Source organism: Giraffa tippelskirchi, chromosome 2 (assembly GCF_054371585.1).
Source record: "Giraffa tippelskirchi isolate mGirTip1 chromosome 2, T2T-mGirTip1v1.2.pri, whole genome shotgun sequence".
Taxonomy (NCBI): Eukaryota; Metazoa; Chordata; class Mammalia; order Artiodactyla; family Giraffidae; genus Giraffa; species Giraffa tippelskirchi.
Window position 1 is genome coordinate 180920063 of NC_137276.1, and position 16230 is coordinate 180936292.

The 16230-nt window shown below is 42.8% G+C and overlaps 1 protein-coding gene across 28 annotated transcripts in view; it reads right to left on the reverse strand.

Annotated features, from left to right (window-relative positions):
- The window catches only part of HHLA2 (HHLA2 member of B7 family), a 227471-nt gene that overhangs the window by 116596 nt on the left and 94645 nt on the right, over positions 1-16230 (reverse strand). For 16 of the 28 annotated variants that reach the window (XR_014077516.1, XR_014077517.1, XR_014077512.1 and 13 more), the window contains one exon: positions 2665-2753. The exons of 9 other annotated variants lie outside the window; for them this stretch is intronic. The gene's annotated coding sequence lies outside the window, so the exon portion shown is untranslated. Of the gene's footprint in view, positions 1-2664; positions 2754-10160; positions 10339-16230 lie in introns of all 28 variants that reach the window. 3 more of the 28 variants (XR_014077510.1, XM_081572275.1, XM_081572278.1) reach the window with 1 other exon arrangement.

Below are 16230 nucleotides of genomic sequence, written 5' to 3' on the forward strand. Positions count from 1 at the left end.
CTTTTGAAATAATTTCAGCATTCAGCTAAGTGAGGCACTTAATGAGTATTTGGCCCTATTTTTATGCCTAAGTTTTATTTTTAGACATTTATCTTCTTCCCCCAAAGCAGCCGAAATCTTCCACCTTGGATTAAACTGAAGCTACCCAAGTTGCAATCAGCACCCTTACAAAAGGGCTCAAATGTTACAGGCGCCTTGTTCTAGTACATTGTGGCTGATTTCCAGATGTGGGAGAAGAAGGCAAACAGAAGCAGCCTCCGTAATGAAACATGGCAAAAAGAAATCCAGATGCTGAGACTAATCAAGACAGAAGAAAAAGCTGAAGCCATTCTACAAGCATAAAATAAAGAGAACAGAATGGCTACCCCTGTGCTCATCTCAATAGCCACAGACCACACTGACTGAGGGTCTTCCTGGTGGCTCAGATGGTAGAGAATCTGCCTGCAATGCGGGAGAGCTGGGTTCGATCCCTGAGTTGGGAAGCTCCCCTGGAGAAGGGCGTGGCAACCCACTCCAGTATTCTTGCTTGGAGAATCCCATAGACAGAGGAGTCTGGCAGGCTAAGTCCATGGAGTTGCAAAGAGTCAGACACGATTGAGCAACTAAGCACAGCACAGCACACCGGCTGAGGCCTTCAGCACTAACTGTGACAACAACAGACTTGTGTTCAGGTCAGGTTCTCCAGCCCACACATCAGTAACATTAAAGACTGGCCTTGGCTCATAACTGCTGGCCTAGATATGACCAGACACACACAGAAGGTCAGTTGTCTTGTTCAATAAACAAGGATGTTTCACATCATTTGCATCATGCTGGTTCACATTATGAATTCCTCCAGGAAAAGTGGCTTCCAGGGTGCTCCACTCTCCTCTGCATTGTTTTAAATTCAGTGCCTCTCACAATGCTCAGGGCACTGTGCCAATTTGTGAAAGAAGTCATAATAAAGGAAAACTCTCTGTAGCATCCTAGGGATTTCTCCTTAGCCTCCACTTAGATTTTAATAGGATTGACTTTGTTTAGATAGAAAAAAGAACAAAAGAAAAATTTTAGGATTACCCACTCTTTACTCAAAAGAAATCTCCCTTGATGTTTTATAGTGAAAATCCTCCACTTGAGGATTTACATATTGGGTTGAAATTTTGGATCTCTACGTGTACCGTCTTTGCTTCAAGCTCATTTTTTGAGTACGGGGTGCAGGTAGGTGTAGGGAATAGCTCTTCGTTTGTTTGCAAACCAGGTTAAAAGTGTGTTCAACACATCTGGGAAGGAGGTGAAGAGGTGCAGCTGCAGAGCAGCAACAGTGAAGGCAAAGGAAAAGTGAAACAAGAAAGGAAGAAAAGCAGGCGTTAGGTGGTGGTTGCCCTACTGGCCTCAGCTTTAGAACAGAACACAGGGCCACTTGCTCACTCATAAGGGACACTCTCCAGGCCTCCTCTGCAGAACCACAGCATCTCAGAACAATCCATCAGAGGAAGAGAGCAAAAGGGATTCATTGATAGATTTTCTCCATAGGCAAATTTTCCCCATGGGGCTTTAATCCCCATGCTCTTCCTGGTCCCCTTGGGGCACCACTCAGGAAGCCAGACCTCACGCCTCCCAGTATCATACTTTGAATATGGAAATTTGGGGCAAAAGGAAACCACACCTCTGGGAGTCTCCTTAGGTCATGTTTGGACCCTAATGGTGGCAGCTCTCACTGTGGAGACATCAATGGGGCACATGCTGAAGCTGGCCTCCCCAGGGGAGGCGGCTGATGTTTTGGTCACTGTGGAGGCATCAGTGAGGCACATGCTGAAGCTGGCCTCCCCAGGGGAGGCTACTGATGTTTTGGAGGCAGTGGCATTGGGGAAGGGGCTCTCTTTGTCCAACCAGTTGAAGGCTCAGGAAACAGGCAAGGCCAAGAAAATCTAGGGAGGCTCATGAATCAGGCCCAATAAAAGTAGCTCTTTCAAAAATGCCACATATTTAATATCTGATATTTTGTATGTTAGCACAGCTTCCCTGATGGCTTCATGGTAAAAAAAAAAAAACCTGTCTGCCAATGCAGGAGACTTGAGTTCAATGTGTTGGGAAGATTCCCTGGAGAAGGAAGTAACAATCCACTCCGATATTCTTGCCTGGGAAATCCCGTGGACAGAGCAGCAGGGCGGCTTGCAGTCCACGGGGTCACAAAGAATCAGACACAACTTTGCAACTAAACAACAACAACAGCAACAAGACCATTTGGCATTTGCTCAGATCCCCTGGGATCACTTTTAACAATTCAGTTTTCATGCACACATTGCTCAGTTGGTGCTACCTACTCACATCACTGCAGCCTTTTCAGAGGCTTGCCCTTAGGTAATGAAAGCTGTGGTCTGGGAGTCACACTCCTTCCCTACTCTGTGCCCTAGTGGTGGCTTCCAGGCAAGAGCCATTCTGTGGTCCAGAGCCCCACTGTGGGAACAAGGCTGAGACTCCACCTAAAGCCCCATCCTTGCTTAGTGTCTTCTGTCCCACCCTGCTTCCCACACATCCTCATGGGTTTCTTTTGGAAAACACCACCTCATTATTTGTCCACAAACACCCATCTCCAAAGGGTTTGCTCTCCCAGAAGCGGAGCCCTAGACAAAGCACGTGTAAGGGAAACCACATTACACCAAAGGGGCCAGGGCACTTACTAACCTTCAAGGACCATTTTCCAGCTCAGAATTCTATCATGGAATGTTTCTTCTTGCCAAAAGTGTAGATTATAAATCCTCCTCGATTGTGCTCTATACAAGAAAGAATATAGCTGGATTGAGTGCAGTCTTTTGTTTTTAGCAAGAAGGCTGCAAACCCAAGACAACAGGCAAAAAAAAAGCAGGGTTAACAAAGCAGATAGCAGCTGTTTTGTCAGTCACATAAAGATAGTAAGCAATTGAACAAGATTCCATTAAGTGAGCTTTGAACATGCGCAGATGTAAGTCCAAGGACTTCTTGGAAATAGTCACCTCCCCCTCTTTAACAGACCCTGAATAGATGTCCATGACACATCAAATGCCTTGGGGAGCCAGTCCACTTCACTCCCTTCAGCTCAGAACCTATGTTGTCATCACTAAATAATCTAACTAAATATTATGTTAATTGACTACATGGGAGGACAAGACATACTTGGTGTTTCTCCAACAACTCAGTTAAATAAGATGAATGCTTCAGAGAGGCTGAATAAAGCACAAAGAAGGAGGCAAGAAAATTCAGCTGTTTGGATTAGATGTGGGAGAGTCAATAGAGAAAGACTGAAAGCAAATTGTAAAGCTCTAGAAGGAGTTGGATTCTTTTTAACAATCTGAATACAAAGTTCTCCAGCTACTTTCAAGAAACAAAAACTGGAAATATCAGATGGTGAGTTATTGATTAGTTTGTGTAAAAAAGATAATATAGACCATCAAACAGTGGCCCCATACTCAGAGCAAGGCCTTAGTGCCTCCCACTCAAAAAATCTAGAAAATGAATGGACAGCAGTGTATTTTAACTTAAAAAATTTTTTTTAAATATGTAATTTGGGTATCTCACTTTTTAACCATACTAACTGCTGGGGTTGATTATGTCACATGTAAGGATTTCAACTAAATAATGAAAACTGTAAAATGATACTGTGACTTTTCACCTCAGACAGTGTGAGATGACGTTTTTATATCAGAGGGGCAGTGACAGTCAAAGAGTCCGAGCTAATCTGCAGTAGAAGGCTTCCTTCCTAATGTTGGTTTAGGTTCATCACCTAAGTCTGATATCAGAATCCCACTCTGTGATGGTCATGGTTGTTACATTTAAATATCCTACTGTGTGGTAAATGATATATTCAGTATTCCTTAGAATGAACTTAACTATTCTAACTCAGTCCCTGTGTCACTCTTTCAACTACAGAAGTAAAGAACTCCTCTTTGTATCCACCTGTCAGGGTGTTAGGGTTGAGTGACCTGTAATGAATATCAGAATCCAGGATTTAGTGTGAAGAAGTGGCAAAACCCAATCCTGACGAGACTGTTAGCTGCCATGTTACTAACACCGTTGCCCCAGAACCATACCCTGCTCCTCCCTCCAGTAAACCCACAGAAAACCACACCCAACCACACTCTCTGGCTGTGTTCACAGCACAGGAATAAGAGTGTAATTTGCATCAGCTGATTCAGCTTTGAAAGTGGGACGAAGGGCCCCCTGCGTCTCATTACCATCTCACTGTAACAGTAAGAATGTCTGTGTGCACCAAGATGGTTCAACCTGCTTCCCAACCAGATGCTAAAGGACCGTACAAGGGTTGAAAAGAGGTGGCATCCCAGTTGCAGGAAGAACCCCGCCTATTCCCAGAAATCCAATGCATATGCCTCCCTCTCATTAGTCCTGCCCTTAAAATCTTGCCTTAATTGTCCCCCAGGAGAGAAGTTATTTGTGAATAAAGTTTCTGCTTCTGCATTGTCTGGCCACTGAATAAAGCTTGTGCTGCTTTAATCTCAGATATGATTACGTTTTTTGACTGTGTGAACCTGAATGGAAAAAGAACCCTTCTGAATGAGGAAGGGGCCTTTGGCTGGGCTCGGGTCTAAGCAAGGGGTCCATATGACCTAATTTGGCAAGACTTATTGTTTGTTAAGGGATGATTTACAACGCACTGCCTTCTGGCAGGTACTTGTGCCCCTGTATATCTGAATTGGTGGCTTTCAGTCCTTAGAATTTATAACTGTAGCTCACCCGACTAGCTGGTGCAGAAGGAAAGAAAAGACTGCTGGCCTAGTTCTGTGTGCACAGCTCAATGGGTCATTTCGAAAGTACAGTGGTTATCAGGTTGGCTTTGTACCTGTAAGCTCTCTGTACAGCTCAGAGTCAATCCTGCCAAACAACTTTTGTTTGTAAAGCTCTATTGCTTCAGCCTTATCTTTTCCTCACAAACCATTTCTAAATTAAAGTCAGAAACATTAAAATTCTGAGAAACAAGAGAAAGTGAAATACCTCAAATTTATCCTTACCTTCTAGGTAACAGGACTAGATCTTTCTTTGTAAGGAAACCCAGTCATCCAGCAAGCCTACCATCTTTTTTGCCATTAAAACACACAATTTGAACATCTCTCCTACATATCATAGGACCTTAAGTCAGACAGTCCCTAATCTCAAAAAGCTTAGTTTGGTACCAAAAAATAGATGTATTATATAAACAAATAAGTCCAAATACACAGATATAGGCAGCACTAAGGAATCCTCTGCCCAGGTGCTATGGAAGGACATAGGGAGAATACTGGAGCTTAAGAGGGAGCAGGGTTTTAAGAAAAGCTTCTTGAAGCATCAGTTTTGAAAGACAAGGAGAAACTGACCTGTAAGGAAGAGTATAGGGAAGTGGAAGAGGGAAGACATTCTAGGCAGACAATAGAACAAAGATGCAGCTGCAAGAGAACATAGAAACCAAATAGGCCACATGGAAGAGAAAATGCTGGAAAAGTATGCAAGGGCTCAATCATGACCATTCTTGTAATCCATACTAAGGAAATGGAAAGTTAATGATGAAGTCAGATTTGTGTTTTAGAAGACGAATAAAAGAAGCCAGCTTGTAAGCATCAAATAAGTAGATATGACAGAAAACAATTTAAAAGCAAACAGTGTGAAATGGAGAAAGTGAAAAGGACACTGTGACAGTTACCGGTACCATTTCTCTTTCCTGCTAACTGAACCCCTTCTCTGCCCAGCCCTGTGCGGGATACAACCACTTCTAGTTAAAAGGAGAACTGAGAAACAGTTCAGAAAAGATAAATGAAATGACCATCACAACTCAGCGTGGGTTAGGAGTCCTCTATATTTGGAAAAGGAGAAACTAAGGGTGACCACTGTGAAGAGCTGGGCCTATGTCAGGGGTGGAAGCCAATCAGAACTTTCCAACTTTCTTGCAAACTGAGAGTCCAACAGCTAACTATGTTTACCTCACTCTTGAGTACTGAACTCCAATTATATATTTGTATATGTCCACCTTTTCCTCCTCCTAGCTCTGAAATTAAAAGAAGAAGACTAAAGGGTGACCAGCCTCCTGAACTTCTTTGTATCCAAAATTAACTACTAAAATCAAACTGAAAAAAACAAATATTGATTTTGGACAATGGAACATAAACAAAAGTCTGTTGGGAGAATTTCTATGGAATCCTTGTAACAGGGATAGATGAAAGAGCAGAACTCCATAGAAACCGCCCCCCCTTTCTCTATTTCCTGAGCATTGATTTGATGCCTGGAGCTGCAGCAGCCACCCTACAGATGTGAGGAAACACATAGGAGGACTAAAATGTCAACAAAATAAGAATAATAGAGCAGGAAGATGGAAAGAATCTGGGTTTGAAATAGTATTTTTAAGTCCCTATACTTGCCTGTTATGCATTTTCTATCTTTAGAGTTCCTGTTAATTAAGTTTAAGTTGCTGTTAGTTTGGTCTTCAAATGTCTCTGAACATTCCAAAGTGACACAGAATAATAATAACTTTTTTTTACCTGATGAAGAGCTGCTGACACAGGAAGCAGGCTCTATTTTTGTCTACATAAAGAAAAAAGTCTGTTCTCCCTACAACAAAATACTAAAAGGATTTGTATTTTGTCTTAACAGGGTAAAGTTAGAAATATGCATTTTCTTGCTAATGGTAACAAAACCACTTTTAATCTTGAAGCTAAAACAAACATTAGTTATGAGCCATTGGAACTCTGTAGTAAGTTTAATGTGCCTTCAGTTTTTTTTATAGGAATAGATTTCTATTAGCAGAACCACATTAACCTTAAAATTCCTGTTTCTTTTTAGCGTCAACATTAAAAGGAAAATACTGATTCACAGCTGAAGCTTTATCTTGCAAATAATGGAAGTTTTCTGTTATACAACTAGAAAGAGTTTGCCTGGCTAATTTTACTCTCTAGGAACTCTCTAGTTCCTGTTTCTCCTTACTTCTTTCAAATGAAAGGAGTAGATACTTGTTTTCAAGAAACCTTTAAAAATAAGATTATAAAACAGTAAAGTAACTTCACAGTGTATGATACAACAAGGACATGAATATTTATAGAAAGAATACACTGGACACATCATGACATAATTATATGTACTTCCATGTCATAAGTTTATTGTTAAATTTGTAGAGTTAAGAGTAAAGAGGGGACAATATAGAAGCTTTAAGTTGGTCTTTAGACTTTTCAAATGCAGAGTACATGCGTTTGACTCATCTGGGCTCATGAGTATATTGGTCCCTCACAGACCAAGCTGACCAGGTAAGGTGATGACTGAGATAGATCTGGATATTAAATAATGCCTGTGGCAATTCCTAGTAAGAGAACTGCAATGAAAGCTCCTAAGTTTTGAAGAAAGGCTTTGCTTCCTTTAGCAAGGGATATTTCTTTCACAAATTGTCTCTAGGAGGATCAGATAACACAGAGTTTCTGAAGAAGATACTTGAGTTTTAGACTCTACAGATCAGAGATCCAATATCTACCACAATGTAAAAACGAAGCTGAGTACACCTTCCAACATTCCATCAAGCTCTGAAAGAACAAATAAATTGCACAAGCAGATTGTTTACATGCCCACAGAGCCTACCACACTGCTGTTTCATCCTCAACCAGAGCTTATGGCCTCAAAGGGGGTTCCCTTAACAAGCATTTGAGTACCAAGGATGGTTGGCTTCCCAGGTTGCGCTAGCAATAAAGAACCTGCCTGCCAATGCAGGAGACATAAGAGACGTGGGTTCGCTCGATCCCTGAGTTGGGAAGATCCCCTGGAGCAGAGCATGGCAACTCACTCCAGTATTCTTGCCTAGAGAATCCCGTGGACAGAGGAGCCTGGCGGGCTATAGTCCAGAGGGAAGCAAAGAATCAATTACAACTGAAGCAACCAAGTATGCACACACACATCAAGGGTGGTTTTGCAGGAGAAGAGTTGCGTCTCCTGTGAGCAGACTCTGTAGGTTTAGAGCCCCTGACAGGTAAGCCTGAAGGACAAGGGAGCAGGGGATACCTCCAGTTTGGCAGGACATTGAGTAGTGCCTAATATAGCTTTGGCTGAACGAAGATGAGGCTTTAAGCCAGGCTCTGTACCACTTTTTGGACTTGTTGGTCAAGGCGATGGAAGAAGGCTGATTGGAAGACTGAGAAAAGGATGAGAATACAGAACATTAGGAATGGACCCAGAGCATGAGATTGATCAGGAGTCTACTGAGCAAGCGTGAAAAAAGAGGCCGAGCTAACTTGATGCCATTGTTACTTATTCATGTAACTGAGAGCCTCTTCTCTGGTGAACCCTTTCTGGTGAGCATCCGCATGGAACCCGAATAAGGCAGCCATGGCTTCAGGAAGAGAGGTTCTTTCTCTCTGTTCCTTTCCTGCATCAAAGCGAACCAGGCTATGCTACAGCTGACTGCCACTGCAGATTGCCACTGAAGACTTACGGAACACTCCATGTGTCATTTTTTTATCCCACCTAAATTGGCTGTGAAGGGAGTTCCTTGATCAGAACAAAGGCCAGGGAGTAATTCAAATGTAACTCCCCATTTTATGTTCCCTATCAATGAAGTTGTTAACCTTGTAACATGGTGGAATGGTCTCTAAGAACCTAGCTTGGCAATCTCACAGGGCGTCTTCTTCCACCTTGGAAGTTACTTAACATAGCTACTTGGCAGAGTACTGGTTAGGCTCTGAACCGTGTGCTAAATAAGGCCCTGTCTCCTCATAGTTACAAGATGTGGATCTAAGAACCACAGAGTGAGGGCAGCCTGATGGGTCTAAAAATGATAGCTGATTAACCCACTCTCACATTTATAACTCACTGTCCCTTTAATGTCCATTCATCCTTTCTTTTAATACTTAAGGGAGGAATGCTTTCACCATGGGAAACAGTTTGGTTCTTCTGAATTGGAAGTTAAAACTGGTCATTTGAGCTCTTCATGCCAAGGAAAAAATGGCAGAAAAGTGGGATACTGTCTTGGCTGGGCCAATTGACCATGCCTAATAAGATGATTTGCAATTACTGCTGTACAACTAGGAGGAATATGATAGGAACTCAATGGATCCCTTTCTTTTTTTGATATGCTGTGGGTGAGGTTAATGGGGGACTATCTATAGGGAAGAGCACCATGAACTGAAACAGCTCAAGAACAGTTCGGGCTACCCTGCTGGGGAAATAGCAGAGGGACGGGCCCCAGGTAAGATCACAGAATGAGTAATAGCAAAAGGAAGGCATGAGTATCAGCTCTGGCTTAGGGATAAGCGGCAGAAAGAATGACCATAGCCTGTGCTGTGACTTAGACTAAAACGTCTTCTCTCCTACCCATACTTTACGCAGTGTGTGCTGCTGGTAGTAAAGCATTTCTTTTGGACCATAGACTGAAACAGAATTTGAAGGGGAATATTATCTAAAGCAGAGCTACTTAAAGTAGGGGGTCTGCAGGCTGGTGCCAGTCAGTGAGCTGTTTATTACTGGTTCATAACACCAAAAGTATAGGAATACAGAATAAGGATTTAAAATTACTCTGTCAAATTGGTATCAAAATCTTTATGCCTATTGTATGTAATAATAAAAAAATCGAGGCTTGCATTTTATGTTCTTTCGAATTTCATTTTTCTAGAAATTCATTTTTATTACATCTTCCCAATGAATTTGTCCATGACAGATTAGAAACAAAACTTTACTGTTCCTTTAACTACAGAGAGCTGAGAAGCACTGATTTTAATGAGCATTGGGTTTGTCAAATCTATTACTACTCCTGAATGCAGCACCTGTTTAGGGTGAGAAGTCTGGTTCACAGAACTTCAGTCAGTATGCAGAGAGAAGGGGCAGCAAATAGATACGGTTCCAGAAACAACTTGGAAGGTAAAGGTAGTTGGGAACTAGGATCATAAGTGAAGAGAACAATGGGGTCAAGGAATGTTGTTGGGTGTGTCTGTAGGCCTGGGAAAAGAGGGAAGGCAGGGGCGGCGGTGCAGCCACGGAAGGGCTAGGGTCTAGAGAAAGATTAGAGGGGGCAGAGGTGAGACGAGGAATTACCAGAAGACAGGTTTGCTCAAGATACGGATAGATGAGAGAATTTATATTTCTCAAAGAGAGTGGTAGCTAATCTTTGAAGAGTAAGGACTGGAAGCCCGTATGAGGAAAAGCAGAACCATCATTCCATAGTGAATCATGCTGGGCCTGGAACTTACCACCTGCACAGATGAGAACATGGGCAAAGATGCCTCGCTTTGAAAAATCCTCTTAGCAGTGTTGGTTGGTATCTCCCTCTATCTCTCTGCCTGAATTTGCCAGTGTCTGGCTCAGAGGGTAAAGCGTCTGCCTGCAACGCGGGAGACCCAGGTTCAATCCCTGGGTCGGGAAGATCCCCTAGAGAAGGAAATGGAAACCCACTTGAGTACTCTTGCCTGGAGAATCCCATGGACAGAGGAGCCTGGTAGGCTACAGTCCACGGGGTCGCAGAGAGTCGGACACGACTGAGCGACTTCACTTTCACTATTGAACTCCGACGCCTCCACAGAAGAATTTCTAGCTACAGAAACACAGAAATGAGTAGAGGCTCACCTGCCAGTAAACATTTGAACAGCATATGAGAATCACCACCTGAGCAAAGAATGATGTGCTGGGCAGCTATTCCAGCACCAGCTCCATCCTTTCCATGGGTCATGCTCCCACCAGGCAGACCTGCCAAGGTTCCAGCTTCCACAAGGCGACCTCATTCTTGGGATCCCATAGCATCAATTCCTTTCATCATAGAGGTAGCGTCCTGTTTCCTAAGTTCCTCACACTCTTCTATTTGATTTCCCTACTTTTATACCACCTGGTTTCTGGGATTAAATACTCTATGTTGTAAATACTTGAAATGGACGCTATTTTCCCAGAAAGACTGTCTGTGGATCAGATAAGTTCACTCACACTAGTCCCTGGGGTGTCTATAATTACCACATTTTCCTCTGAGTATATACCAGAAATGTTTATCCTTGACAATTTTTAGACTCCGAACATCAGCTCTTTGACCTCTTACTTGTAAAGGCCACCTAGAGTAGGAAAGCCAAATGGTAACCATCTGCATACCTGTACCTCCAAAACAGCTGATCAAAAGCAATATCACATCCTGAGATATTTTCAAAGGCTTGAAAGATGTGCATGTGGATTGTTGTTATTCAGTCGCTAAGTTGCATCCAACTCTGCAACACCATGGACTGTATTGTAGCCTGCCAGGCTCCTCTCTCCATGGGATTTCCCAGGCAAGAATACTGGAATGGGTTGCCATTGCCTTCTCCAGGGAATCTTCCCGACCCAGGAATTGAAACTATGTCTCCTACATTGACAGGCAGATTATTTACTGCTGAGCCACCAGGGAAGCCCATACATGTAGACAGTCATACTTTATTCTCATCTAGTTCCCTAGTTTAGTCATTGCAAACATTGATAACAATTGAATTAAAAAAAAAAAAACCAAAAAAAAGAGTAAAAGACAAACAAAAAACTCCCCAAAACAAAAACTAGACTATAAGGGCTGGATCATCAATTTAATTCCTAAAAATTCCATGTTTGATTTGAGCCAAAGATTTCTGCTTGTCTGATATTTCCTGAGCCCTGATTACTGCACTGCCTTTGGATCTCTGACCACACCCACCTGGGCTGCCAACACTTGCCTTTAGCGTGATTCTTAACTCTGCTGAGTTTAGGGATCTCATTTTCATTGCATCTTCTCCGCAGTCTGGGCCTACAAAAACAGTTGCCAATGTGCATTTTTAAAGGACTCTGCAGCCTGGCTCAGCAATCTGTTTCTTAGGAAAGATTTTTCTGAGCTCCAACAGCAGAACAAAATGAGAGGTAGGTAGGCCAGACACATACATATTCAAACTAATTTTTTTTTTTTCTTTTTAGTTTTTGTAGACTTTGACAGCAAAGAAAACCCGAGAATGATAAAGAGGAAGGCATTCAATGTTACCTAGTGTAGGACAGTACTCAGCAATGGTTTGCACTCACCAGGTCATCAAACTAGAAATTAAAGCTGGCTGCGTAGGCTAGCTCATTGAGTACAGACTTCCTGGTGAGGACTCCTGCAATGATTTCAGCAGATCTGAATTTCTTAAATTTCCTCTAAAAATGTTTTCTTCACTGTATCCTCTAAGGCATGTATGTACTGAATTTAAATTACTTTGTGTTACTCAGAGAACAATGGTGAAGAGAAAGATAAGGTGTTGGTCCATGTAGGGTTGTCAGATAAAATATAGGACACCCAGTTAAACTTGAATTCAGATAAACAACTAATAATATTTTAGTACAAGTATGTCTGAGGCAATATTTGGGACATACTCACACTCATGCTTAGTTGCTCAGTCATATCCGACTCTTTGTGACCCCATGGACTGTAGCCCACCAGGCTCTGCTGTCCACAGGATTCTCTAGGCAAGAATACTGAAGTGGGTTGCCATTTTTTCCTCCAGGGGAGCTTACTAACCCAGGGATCAAACTTGTGTCTCCTACCTCTCCTGCACTGGCAAGCGGATTCTTTACCACTAGCACCACCTGGGAAGCCTCACTCATACTAAAACAAGTCATTTATTGATTATCTGGAATTCAGACTGAACTGGGAGTCTTGTGTTTCTGTTTGTCAATTCTGGCAACTGTACCGTGGGGGCAGCTGGCATTAGCTTCTTTTCATATGAAGACAACTTGGCTGCTTTGGCAGGGGCACACACACACATACAGAAGTGGTTAAGAACTAAGGCTAGAGAGTGAGACTGCCTACATTTGAATCGTATCACTTCCACCTAATGACTCTGATCTTGGACCAGAGCCAGCAACACAATTTGAGCGGTCAGCATGCCTTATCAGCCTCCACTCTCTTAATTTTGGCAACAGCTACCCAGACACTCAGCAGTGCCCCCAAGGAGATGCCCAGTTGCCTGAGGAGGAGAGGTTAGTGAGACATTTGGTAACCTCTTAGCGTGAGGTTTCACATTTCTGTCCTAGATCATAGAAGGGAGCTTCCCTGCCTTTTATCCCAGTAAGGGCTCATGGCTAATTCCAAATACTACCCTTCTCTAGGTGTCTGTTGTATGCAACCCACCATCAGGATCAGTTGGGGGTTTTGTTTTTGGTAGCAACAGAAAGGAACCCAGGATAACAAGCAAAACATAGTTTTGAAGGGAAGGAGTTAAAGTTGCTCACATGATTCAAACAAGGGCTGCACAAACCAGCTTCAGGAAGGACAGGAGTAGGAACAGTGAGATGTCAAAACCCAGCTGTGGAAGCCTGAGGTCACTGCACCAGGTCCCTACTTGAGACGATCCCTACTTTTCCACCTCTGTCAGGTTTCCAAATGATTTGGGCGCTCTACTGAATCCAGGTGTTCTATTCCTGGGTCAGAATGATACGGCACAAGGACTGAGAGCGATGACACAGCCAGAGCCCGAGGGAGTGGATGTGAGCTGAGGGCACATCCTAGGGGGCACCTACTGTAAGTTTTGCCCCAGAACCCCATTAGGATTCTATTATAATAATCAGCAATGCTCAAAATTCTCCAAGTTAGGCTTCAGTATTACATGAACCGAAAAATTCCAGATGTTAAAGCTGGATTTAGAAAAGTTAGAGGAACCACAGATCAAATTGCCAACAACCACTGGATCATAGAAAAAGCAAGAGAATTCCAGAAAAACATCTACTTCTGCATCATTGACTACACTAAAGCCTTTGACTGTGTGGATCACAACAAACTGTGGAAAATTCTGGAAGAGATGGGAATACCAGACCACCTGACCTGCCTCCTGAGAAATCTGTATGCAGGTAAAGAAGCAACAGTTAGAACCAGACATGGAACAATCGACTGGTTCCAAATTGGGAAAGGAATACTTCAAGGCTGTATATTGTCACACTGCTTATTTAAGTTATATTCAGAGTACCTCATGTAAAATGCTGGACTGGATGAAGCATAAGCTGGAATCAAGATTGCTGGAAGAAATATCAATAACCTCAGATATGCAGATGACACCATACTTATGGCAGAAAGCAAAGAGGAACTAAACAGCCTCTTGATGAAAGTGAAAGAGGAGAGTGAAAAAGATGGCTTAAAAACCCAACATTCAAAAAACTAAGATCATGACATCTGGTCCCATCACTTCATGGCAAATAGATGGGGAAACAATGCAAACAGTGACAGACTATTTTTTGGGGCTCCAAAATCACTGCAGATAGTTACTGCAGCCATGTAATTAAAAGACGCTTGCTCCTTGGAAGAAAAGCTACGACAAACCTAGACAGCATATCAAAAAGTAGAGACATTACCGACCAAGGTCCGTCTAGTCAAAGCTATAGTTTTTCCAGTAGTCATGTATGGGTGTGAGAGTTGGACTATAAAGAAAGCTGAGTGCCAAAGAATTGATGCTTTTGAACTGTGGTGTTGGAGAAGACTCTTGAGAGTCCCTTGGACTGCAAGGAGATCAAACCATTCAATCCTAAGGGAAATAAGACCTGAATATTCATTGGAAGGACTGATGCTGAAGCTGAAACTCCAATCTTTGACCACTGATGCCAAGAACTGACTCATTGGAAAAGACCCTGATGCTGGGAAAGATTGAAGGTGGGAGGAGAAGGGGACGACAGAGGATGAGACTGTTGGATGGCATCATGGACTCAGTGGACATGAATTTAAGCAAGCTCTGGGAGTTGATGATGGACAGGGAAGCCTAGCATGTTTTAGTCTATGGGGTCGCAAAGAGTCAGCCATGACTGAGTGACTGAACTGATAATAATCATAGATATAACAGATGTATGGACAGAACTTTCTGTTACAGTGAAGAAATGGAAACAATTTAAATGTCCAATCAAGGGAAGATTAGAATAATAATATGGAGAAATAAAATACAGTATATAAAGGTACCTTATTTATCAGATGATTTTAAATACTGGATTGATATTTCATGTTATAGGAAGCTCTCCTATGAAATTTATAATGTAAGTCAGGATTTTACCGTAGTTCTTTTCTGTTTTCTGATTTCAAAATTCTTCCCAATAAAAAAACTCTGTGAAATGATAAGTAAAAATAATGCATAACCCTAAGCTAGATGCCTCCCACCCCCCCATCCCAGAGAGTGACTCGCTGTATCTGGAGTGAGGGCTACATTTTCACAAACACTCCAGAGAGTTCCACCTCAGGTTGTACAGAGATCACATTTGAGAACAATGTTTTAGATGTTAGTGGAGGATATTGTTTGAAGGATATCCTTCAAATGACTAGAGTCTCCAGGCTTGAAATATTCTAATAAACTCTGAGAGTTAATTTGTTCTGCTAGCAGTCCTTGCCATTGTGTCATTTCTCTAATAGCATCTTTCCCTCCTTGGGGATCTTCTTCCCAATTCACAATATGAGAAGAGATCGAGAGAGGTGACACCCATCTGGCCCTTGCCTGTCCCAGATAGGCACCTGTGTTAGGTCCTAGGCTGCACAACAAACACCACACATTTACTAGCTTAGAACAACACACTTGTGTTATCTCACAATAGCTTAACCGAATTTTGGGCTCAGCGTGTCACCCGGCTGCAGTCAAGGTTGTCAGCCGGGGCTGCTATCTCATCTGAGGCCTGCAGTCATTTTCCGAGATCGCTGACTGTCAGTGGGATCTGGTTCCTCGCCGCTGTAGTGCTGAGGACCCCCCACCATCCCCTGGCACACGGTCCTCTCCACCACAGGGCGGTCTGCTGCTTCAAGGCCAGCAGGAATGCAGCTTCTGGCTTCAAAGGACTCACTGCTTAGGGTCAGGCCCACTCAGAATTCTGTCTCTTGGTTACCTCAAAATCAACTGCAAATGATGAAAAACAACTTTGTCAGAGAGTGTATTCTAATGAAGGCTGTGACTACCAAATCATGTTCACAGGCCCAGTCCACATTCAAAGGGAATCCCACAGAGTGTGTACACCAGCAAGCAAAAATCCTGGGGCCATCGGAGAGTTCGACCCCTGTGAGAGCCAGCCTTTGAATGACCCTCAGTGATCAGACTCTTGTATCCTACATTGGACCGGCATAGGTCTGTCTAACCAATAGAATACTGCAGAAATGATATGTTCCTAATTGGGTTATAGAAGAACTGTGTCCTCCAGTTTGGTTTCTCTTGCTCCTTGATTGTTCACTCTGGGGGAAGCCAGCTGTCATGCTGTATGAGAAGCCTCTGTGGAGAGATTCACGTGACAAGTAAATGACTCTCCCAATCAGTAACCACAGGAATGAGCCTGGAAGCAGTTTCTCCAGCTTCT